Below are 10,358 nucleotides of genomic sequence, written 5' to 3' on the forward strand. Positions count from 1 at the left end.
ACCCTGTTCACTAATGATGAGAGAACTCGCTACTTTTATATCCTTAAAATATTTCCGTTCTCATTAAAGGGTGATGCTAAGATATGGTTTAATTCTCTTGATCCTGGTTGTGTGCGTAGTCCACAGGATATGATTTATTACTTCTCTGCTAAATATTTCCCTGCTCATAAGAAACAAGCTGCTTTAAGGGATATATATAATTTTGTGCAAATTGAAGAAGAGAGTCTCCCACAAGCTTGGGGGAGGCTTCTCCAATTACTTAATGCTTTGCCTGATCATCCTCTTAAGAAAAATGAAATACTTGATATCTTTTATAATGGACTAACCGATGCCTCCAGAGATTACCTGGATAGTTGTGCTGGATCTATTTTCAGGGAAAGAACACCGGATGAAGCTTAAATTCTATTAAATAATATGTTGACAAATGAAAATAATTGGACACCTCCGGAGCCAATTCCTGAGCCTATTCCTAAACCAACTCCGAAGAAGAGGGGTATTCTATTTCTCAGTCCTGAAGATATGCAAGAGGCAAAGAAATCTATGAAAGAAAAAGGTATTAAAGCTGAAGATGTTAAGAATTTACCTCCTATTGAATAAATACATGGTCTTAATTTACTGCCTGTTGAAGAAACATATGATCTTAATCCTTTACCTATTGAGGAAACTCATGGTCTTGATAACCCGACACAGGTAGTAAAGGTAAATTCTCTCTATAGATATGATAAAGCTAAAATCCCATTTACTAAGTTTGCTAGCCCATGCTTAGATGAGTTTGATAAATTTATGGCTAAGCAAGAAGATTTTAATGCTTATTTTGGTAGACAATTGAAATACAATTTAAATATGCTTGAACACTTGGGTGATTATATGGCTAATGTCAAAGGTGAACTTAAACTTATTAGTAAACATGCTTCTATGGTTACCACTCAAGTAGAACAAGTACTTAAAGCTCAAAATGATTTGCTCAATGAATTGAATAGTAAGGATAATGACAATGCTGTTAGAGTTATGACTAGAGGTGACAAAATGACTCAGGAACCTTTGTATCCTGAAGGCCACCCTAAGAGAATTGAGCAAGATTCTCAGAGAAATAATATAGATGCACCTAGTCCTTCTAAAAGGAAGAAAAAGAAAAATGATAGGACTTTGCATGCTTCTAGTGAACTTGTTATTGAAACACCTGAGAATCCAAATGATAATTCTATTTCTAATGCTGAAACACAATCTGGTAATGAACCTGAAACTAGTAATAATGTTAATAATAATGTTCATGATGATGCTCAACCTAGTAATGACAATGATATAGAAATTGAACCTGCTGTTGATCTTGATAACCCACAATCAAAGAATCAACATTATGATAAGAAAGACTTTGTTGCTAGGAAACATGGTAAAGAAAGAGAACCATGGGTTCAGAAACCCATGCCTTTTCCTCCCAAACCATCCAAGAAAAAGGATGATGAGGATTTTGAGCGCTTTGCTGAAATGATTAGACCTATCTTTTTGCGTATGCGATTAACTGATATGCTCAAGATGAATCCTTATGCTAAGTATATGAAAGAAATTGTTACAAATAAAAGAAAGATACCAGAAGCTGGAATTTCCACCATGCTTTCTAGTTATACTTTTAAGGGTGGAATACCAAAGAAACTTGGAGATCCCAGTGTACCAACTATACCATGCTCCATTAAAGGAAACTATGATAAAACTGCTTTATGTGATCTTGGAGCCGGTGTTAGTGTTATGCCTCTCTCTTTATATCATAGACTTGATTTGAATAAGTTGACACCTGCTGAAATATCTTTGCAAATGCCTCATAAATCAACTGCTATACCTGTCGGTATTTGTGAGGATGTGCCTGTTGTAGTTGCAAATGTTACTATTTTAACGGACTTTGTTATTCTTGATATTCCCGAGGACGATAGTATATCTATTATTCTTGGAAGACCCTTTTTGAATACTGCAGGGGATGTTATTGATTGCACTAAAGGCAATGTCACTTTTCACGTTAATGGTAATGAGCACACGGTACACTTTCCGAGGAAACAACCTCAAGTTCATAGTATCAACTCTATTGGAAAATTTCCATCGATTATATTTGGAGGTTTTGAATTTCCTCTTCCTACTGTCAAGAAGAAATATGATATTCTTATTATTGGGGATGTGCAAATCCCCGTTGAGGTAACATAGTGTTATTCGAAATTTCTCTAGTTCCATGTTATTCGGAATGAGTTCGTTAACAAGACTTGATCAACCTTGTTAGTGGATTCCTTTTGATGATCATGGGATGGATGAAACTAGAAGGCACAACCTTCTGTACCCTCCTTTTACTTTCTGTTATTTATATTAAATAAAATAAAAATAGTATTTTTCTGTATGTTATCTGATTATCCGTGCAATATAAAAATACCCCGAAAATAAAAGTTCTCCAAATGCCCTGAAATTTAAATATGATTTTTTCTGGAATATTTGAGAATATTTGGCATTGAGAACACAGTAGGGGGGTCAACCACCTGCCTACGAGGGTGGAGGGCGCGTCCTACCCCCCTGGGCGCGCCCCCTGCCTCGTGGGCCCATGGTGGTCCTCCTCCACTTATCCTTTCACCCACACACTCCTTCTTCCTCCCCCAAACACGAATATCCAGCTCAAACCTGAGTCCAAGCTCATTTTGGTGCCATTTTCGATCTCCTTGCTCAAAGCACCTCTCACAAAACTGCTTGGGGAGATTTTTCCTTGGTATGTGACTCCTCCATTGGTCCAATTAGTTTTTGTTCTAGTGCTTTATTCATTGCAAAATTTTGCTGCTTAGGTGACCCTGTTCTTGAGCTTGCATGTCAAATTTATATGGTCAAAAGTAGTTTTGATGCATGATTTAGGCCCTAGGCACTTGTAGGAGTAGTTGCTATCAATATTATTGAGTTTGGTTCACTTTTATTTTGAAGTTACTAAAATTTTTAGAATTTTTCAGAAAATGATGAAGAGACTTTTGAGGGGCTCATCGAGCCGAAGCTCAAAGGAAAAGGCACCAAAGCCTAAGTATAATCTACCTCGCATCGCGGAGGTTCGGGCGTGTGGATGGCCTTCCGATGATTTCTTGAGAGCAACCGAGATTTATGAAGATTTTCATGAATTGGCTAAGAATGCAGGCCTCACCGCTTTCCTCCATGACCAACGCAATCAGTATCTCTTACTCACAAATATCTTTGTGCAAAACTTTCATTTCCATTCTAGGAGCTCACCACCTACGGTGGAGTTTCATTTATATGATGAGCACAAGGAGATGTCACCTTATGATTTTTGTCGGGTTTGTTTAGTCCCTTTTGAGGGCAAGATAGAGGAACCACATCATGAGGATGTGGATGGGTTTATTGACACTATCACTGTAGGGGAAACAAGGAATGTTTCCGATGCACGAATCAGTAGCATACATTTTCCTGTTTTACGCTATTTTGCATTATTTGCTAGTCGTTGTTTAATTGGTCACGGAAACTGTGGAAACCTCAGTGTCCCTGATATTATTATTTTGCTCCACGGGTTATACGGTGATAACTCTGTTAGTATGGGCGGCATTATTGCTAAACGGTTAAGTCTGAACCGTACCAAGGGCCCCATCTTTGGAGGCATCTATGCTTCACGCCTAGCTGCACATTTTAACATACCTATTAGGCATTATGAGAAGGAAGAAAAGGTGTTGCCTCGTGTTTATTTATATTATAAAAGTATGGTGGCACATGATTTTATTGTTAAGAATAGGGAAGGACAGCTTAAATACAAATTGTTCTTTGATAAACATCATCCTGAGACTATTACCCTGCTTGCTCCTTCTTTGTTTGATTTATCTGCAGGCCAATACCTTGTTCCGTTAAAGGCTATTCACGCCTACTGGAACCCTGCACCAGCTATGGAGCCAGAGCCGGAACCACCAGTTGATCCTTCATGACAGTCTAATTACCAGTGGGATCCGGAGATGATTGCCAGCCAGTGGCAATCGGAGTCTTCTTCTTCATCTCAGTACGACCCCAACTACTATTATGGATATCCGCCAGGCTAGCCGTGGCCATAGACCAACTTAGGCCAAAAGCCTAAGCTTGGGGGAGTACGTATTTCCCACCGACATTACATTTATGTTCACACACTTATTGCTAGATGTCGGAGCTCATACTTTTTCATTGTATCATCCATGTTAGTTTATTTTCCTTTTTATGCTTTCTTCTTGTGCATTTGATAAACCTTAAGAAAAACCAAAAAAAATTAGTTGTAGCTTTTAATTAGTTTCCATGCCTGTAGTAGTAATTAAAAAGAAAACCCAAAAAGATTTCCTGTTCTTCTTTTACTTGTTGGGAGCTCTCCTGTGTAAATAGTTTTATTTCTTTTCTTTTCTTTGGGGGTTGATAGGAGAAGACCATAATTAAATTGTTGAAGTGGCTCTTGTGTGCATACTTGTTGATCTGACAAAAGAGCCCATATTGCCTTGTCTTCTCCTGTTTATTGAATGCCTGCAGATTCCAGCTTAGTCCAATGCACGTGCACTATTATTATTATTCACATCGTTCGGTCGTGCAAGTGAAATGCAATTATGACGATATATGATGGACTGACTGAGATAAGAAAGGTTGGTATGAACTCAACCTCTTTTGTTTTTGTAAACATGATTAGTTCATCGTTCCTAATTCAGCCTATTATGAATAAACATGTTTGCAATGACAACTAGAGATCAAAGTTTCTTGTGCCATGCTTGATTAGCTATGAGTTATAATGGTTTACCTTGCATGCCAACATGCTATTAAAATGGTTATGATGTGGTATGATAGGGTGGTATCCTCCTCCGAATGATTTAAGTTACTTGACTTGGCGCATTTTCATGCATGTAGTTGAAACAAAATCAACATAGCCTTCACGATATTTATGTTAATGGTGGATTATATCCTACTCATGCTTGCATTCGGTGTTGATTAATTTTAATGCATGTTCATGATAGTTGTCGCTCTCTAGCTGGTCGCTTCCCAGTCTTTTGCTAGCCTTCACCTGTACTAAGCGGGAATACTGCTTGTGCATCCAATCCCTTAAACCCCAAAGTTATTCCACATGAGTCCACTATACCTACCTATATACGGTATCTACCTGCCGTTCCAAGTAAATTTGTATCTGCCAAACTCTAAACCTTCAAATAAATATCCTATTTTGTATGCTCGAATAGCTCATGTATCAACTAGGGTTGTCCGTATCTTCCATGTTAGGCGGGTTATTCTCAAGAGGAGTGGACTCCGCTCCTCACTCACGAGAAAGTGGCTGGTCACCGGGATGCCCAGTCCCATGCTTTATGCAAACTAAATCAAAATAATTGCAAACAAAACTCCCCCTAGGACTCTTGTTAGTTGGAGGCACTCGTTGTTTCGAGCAAGCCATGGATTGATGCTTGTTGGTGGAAGGGGGAGTATAAACTTTACCATTCTGTTTGGGAACCGCCTATAATATGTGTAGCATGGAAGATATTGCCATCTCTTGGTTGTTATGTTGACAATGAAAGTATACCGCTCAAAATATTATTCATCTTTGTTTCAAAACCGAGCTCTGGCACCTCTATAAATCCCTGCTTCCCTTTGTGAAGGGCCTATCTATTTACTTTTATGATGAGTCATCATCGTCTTATTAAAATGCACCAGTTGGAGAGCACCACTTTCATTTGCATTCATTATTGTTAGTTTACATTGGGTATGACTTGACTGGATCTCTTTTACCATGAATTACAATGTCTAGTCAGTCCTTGATCTTTAAAGGTGCTCTGCATTTATGTTTTGCGGTTTCAGAAAGGGCTAGCGAGATACCATCTTGTTATATCATATTATGATTGTTTTGAGAAAGTGTTGTCATCCGAGATTTATTATTATTGTTCGCTAGTTGATTATGCCATTGATATGAGTAAACTTGAGACCTAAGCGTTATTGTGAATGTGGTTAGTTATAATCTTTGCTGAAAACTTGAATGCTGGCTTTACATATTTACAACAACAAGAGCAAACAGAGTTTGTAAAAGTTTTTCTTTATCACTTTCAGTTTATCAACTGAATTTCTTGAGGACAAGCAAAGGTTTAAGCTTGGGGGAGTTGATACGTCTCCGTCGTATCTACTTTTCCAAACACTTTTGCCCTTGTTTTGGACTCTAACTTGCATGATTTGAATGGAACTAACCCGGACTGACGTTGTTTTCAGCAGAATTACCATGGTGTTATTTATGTGCAGAAACAAACGTTCTCGGAATGACCTGAAACTTCACGGAGCAACTTTTTGGAAAATATAAAAAATACCTGCAAAAGATGAAGGCCAGGGGGTCCACCACCTGTCCACGAGGGTGGGGGGCGCGCCTGTCCCCTAGGGCGTGCCCCCTACCTCGTGGGCCCCCTGGAGCTCCTCCGACTCCAACTCCAACTCTATATATTGTGTTTCGGGGAGAAAAAAATCAGAGAGAAGAATTCATCATGTTTTACAATACGGAGCCGCCGCCAAGCCCTAAAACCTCTTGGGAGGGCTGATCTGGAGTCCGTTCGGGGCTCCGGAGAGGGGAATCCGTCGCCATCGTCATCATCAACCATCCTCCATCACCAATTTCATGATGCTCACCGCCGTGCGTGAGTAATTCCATCGTAGGCTTGCTGGACGGTGATGGGTTGGATGGGATCTATCATGTAATCGAGTTAGTTTTGTTAGGGTTTGATCCCTAGTATCCACTATGTTCTGAGATTGATGTTACTATGACTTTGCTATGCTTAATGCTTGTCACCAGGGCCCGAGTGCCATGATTTCAGATCTGAACCTATTATGTTTTCATCAATATATGAGAGTTCTTGATCCTATCTTGCAAGTCTATAGTCACCTATTATGTGTTATGACCCGTTAACCCCAAAGTGACAATAATCGGGATACTTACCGGTGATGACCGTAGTTTGAGGAGTTCATGTATTCACTATGTGTTAATGCTTTGTTCCGGTACTCTATTAAAAGGAGGCCTTAATATCCCTTAGTTTCCGTAAGGACCCCGCTGCCACGGGACGGTAGGACAAAAGATGTCATGCAAGTTCTTTTCCATAAGCACGTATGACTATATTCGGAATACATGCCTACATTACATTGATGAACTAGAGTTAGTTCTGTGTCACCCTAGGTTATGACTGTTACATGATGAACCGCATATGGCATAATTCTCCATCACCGATCCATTGCCTACGAGCTTTCCATATATTGTTCTTCGCTTATTTACTTTTCCGTTCCTATTGCTATCATCACTACAAAATACCAAAAACATTACTTTTACTACTGTTACCTTTTGCTACCGTTACAAATACTATCATATTACTTTGCTACTAAATACTTTGCTGCAGATACTAAGTTTCTAGGTGTGGTTGAATTGACAACTCAGCTGCTAATACTTGAGAATATTCTTTGGCTCCCCTTGTGTCGAATGAATAAATTTGGGTTGAATACTTTACCCTCGAAAACTGTTGCGATCCCCTATACTTGTGGGTTATGGTGTGTGTGTGTGTGTGTGTGGGGTCTTTCTAGTTCGCATTCATATATACTCCATCTATAGGTCTCTCTCACACACTATGTATGATTCTCTAGTCCAAGCTAGCTATCTTGGGTGCACTCATCGTACGCACACAAATTCCTTGGCTCGTTGCCCGTAACTCTCTCACGCACCACTCTGTCGTCTCGAAGCTCCCCCTCTCTCTCAAACACTCCATCTACCTGGGTCACACATACACATGCATATCTCACTCGCACTTGATAGGCCCATCTAAAACTCTATATCTCTCCCTCGTTCTCTCTCCATCTCACACGCACACACACACAATCTCATGCCTAGCTAGCCAAGTACGATGGTCTCTCACTCAATTGTAGGCACACGCAGTCCCCCCTATATGTATATGACTAGCTAATCTTAGTCTCCATCACAAAGATGTGCATGGTCTATCTCGATTTCTCTCGGGGCATCTTTCTATCGCACACGCACCTCCCTCGATCTCCCACCCATATAGTCTCACAATCTCGAGGGGATCTCTCTATCACAAACACACCCTCTCGCCCTCCCCATGCCCCATGTTCTCCATGTGTCCCTCTCGACCTTTGTTCCTTGTTGGCCAGACCTCTATTGGACATGTGCTATAGGGGTGTCTCTCTCCGTTTCAAACAATCACACACTAGCTATCTTCGTGTATCTCCTCGCCTTGATTTTCTATCTCGGAGATGCATGCAAGAGATGTTCGCCTGAGAAACGAAAAAGCGCACACACTCTCTAATTTATCGTTTGTTGTCCTTTCTGTTTCACACACGTACTCTTTTTGCACACTTACTCATTCCCCTTCACACACACTTGATCTCTCTCGACTTAGGCACTCTCCTCAGTCCATAGCATATTGATTTATTGAAAAGTCAAACATCACAAAGTTTGACCATGTACGTGGAGAAAAGCAATTACATCTAGAACGGCGAACATATACCATTATATTCACGATGAGATGTAGTTTCATTTGATGTATCTTTGGTATTGTAGATATAAATAACATTTACGTAAACCTGATCAAAGTTTCCGAAGTTTGACTTCTAAAAAATATACATGCACTGCATTATCGAGCGGATGGAATATTTCTTCCCCCCTCTTAGCTATCTGACGCACCACTCAGCCTCATTGGGGATCCTCAATCTCTCTCAAACTTTATGTCTCCCTGGTTCACACATACACATGTCTCGCTTGCACTATACATATAGACCCATCCAACACTCTCCGCCCTTGTTCTCTCTCTATGTGACACGCACCCCCCTAATAAGTACCATAATCCCTCACTCCATCATAGGCGCAAGCACTCCCCCCTAAGTATGATTATCTCTCACTAGCCATCTGGAACACACGTATCGTCTCCTTCCATCCATACGTCTATCTCGATATCTCTCGGGGTATCTTCTATCACGCACACACCTTGTCACTCGATCTCCCACCCATGTAGTCCCATCACGATCTCCAGGAGATCTCTCTATGACAAACATACACTCTCTCCTCCCCATGTCTACATTTTATCCATACGTCTCTCTCGACCTCTCTCCCTTGTTTGTCAGACCCTCTTGGCCATGTGCTAGGGGTCTTGCTCTCTCGGTTGCAAACAACCACACATTATCTCCTCACCTTGCTCCCGTTGTTGAAGTTGCATGTGTGATATGTTTGCATAAGACACACACGTTTTTTCTTGACTTTTATCGAGTGTTGTCCATGTCTCTTTCACACACGCACACACACTTTTTTCACTCACTCTTTCTATTTCTCTCTCTGTCTAGTTAGGGACTCTCTCACGTCCATAAGCATATGGATGTTTTGAAAAGTCAAACCTCAGAAAAGTTTGACCAGGTATATGTGGAGAAAAACATTTACATCTAGAACGATCATTAGATTCATCACAACATGTACTTACTTCATACTATCATTTATCTTTGGTATTGTAGATATAATTAATTTCTATATAAACTTGGTCAAAGTTTCAAAAGTTTGACTTTTAAAAAAATGCTGGAACTACATTATCGAACGGAGGGAGTAGTTCTTTCTCTCTATGCTATCTCTCACGGGCCTCCCCTCTCACTCGAACACTCTATACCGACGGATTATACGCTCACTTTGTCAGCGTATAGCTTTGTATATTGTTTAGTTGACCGGTCAACCAGTCCAGATGCTGCCTTGTCAGCTCATGTTCTGTATCTTTGTGTGCTGGCCCATGTGGCAGTGGGTGAAAATAAGTAAACTAGAGGCCCATCTGACACGCGGTGAAGTAAACAAAGTTGAAACCACTCTGGGTAGCACCCCGCACGCTAGTACTCACTCCGTTTCTTTTTAGTCCGCATATAAGGTTTGGTCAAAGTCAAGATTTGTAGAGTTTGACTAACTTTATATTAAAAAATATAAACATTCACAATATGAAATCAATATTATCAGATGCACCATGAAATGTATGTTCATACTACATGTAAATTGAGGGCGCATTGAGGACAGACTTCTTCCGCGTGAAGGACGCACTCATGCACAATTCACCACTGCGCGGTGGCATGCACAGAAGGACGCACTCGTGCACACCCATCACACAACACACACCAGCACACGTGTACACCGGCGTCACCGTCAGTTGAGATGGACGGCGAGGCAGCCAACAAGCGGAGGCGGCTCGAGCCAAAACCGCATCCGGCGAGCCTGGACTTCATCAGCAGCCTCCCCGACATCCTACTCGTCATCATCGGCCTCCTCCCCACCAAATTTGCCGTGCGGACTGCCCTGCTCTCCCGGCGGTGGAGCCCCCTCTGGCACCGCGTCCCCCTCAACCTCA

Source organism: Triticum urartu, chromosome 5, assembly GCF_003073215.2.
Source record: "Triticum urartu cultivar G1812 chromosome 5, Tu2.1, whole genome shotgun sequence".
In the NCBI taxonomy this organism is placed as follows: Eukaryota; Viridiplantae; Streptophyta; class Magnoliopsida; order Poales; family Poaceae; genus Triticum; species Triticum urartu.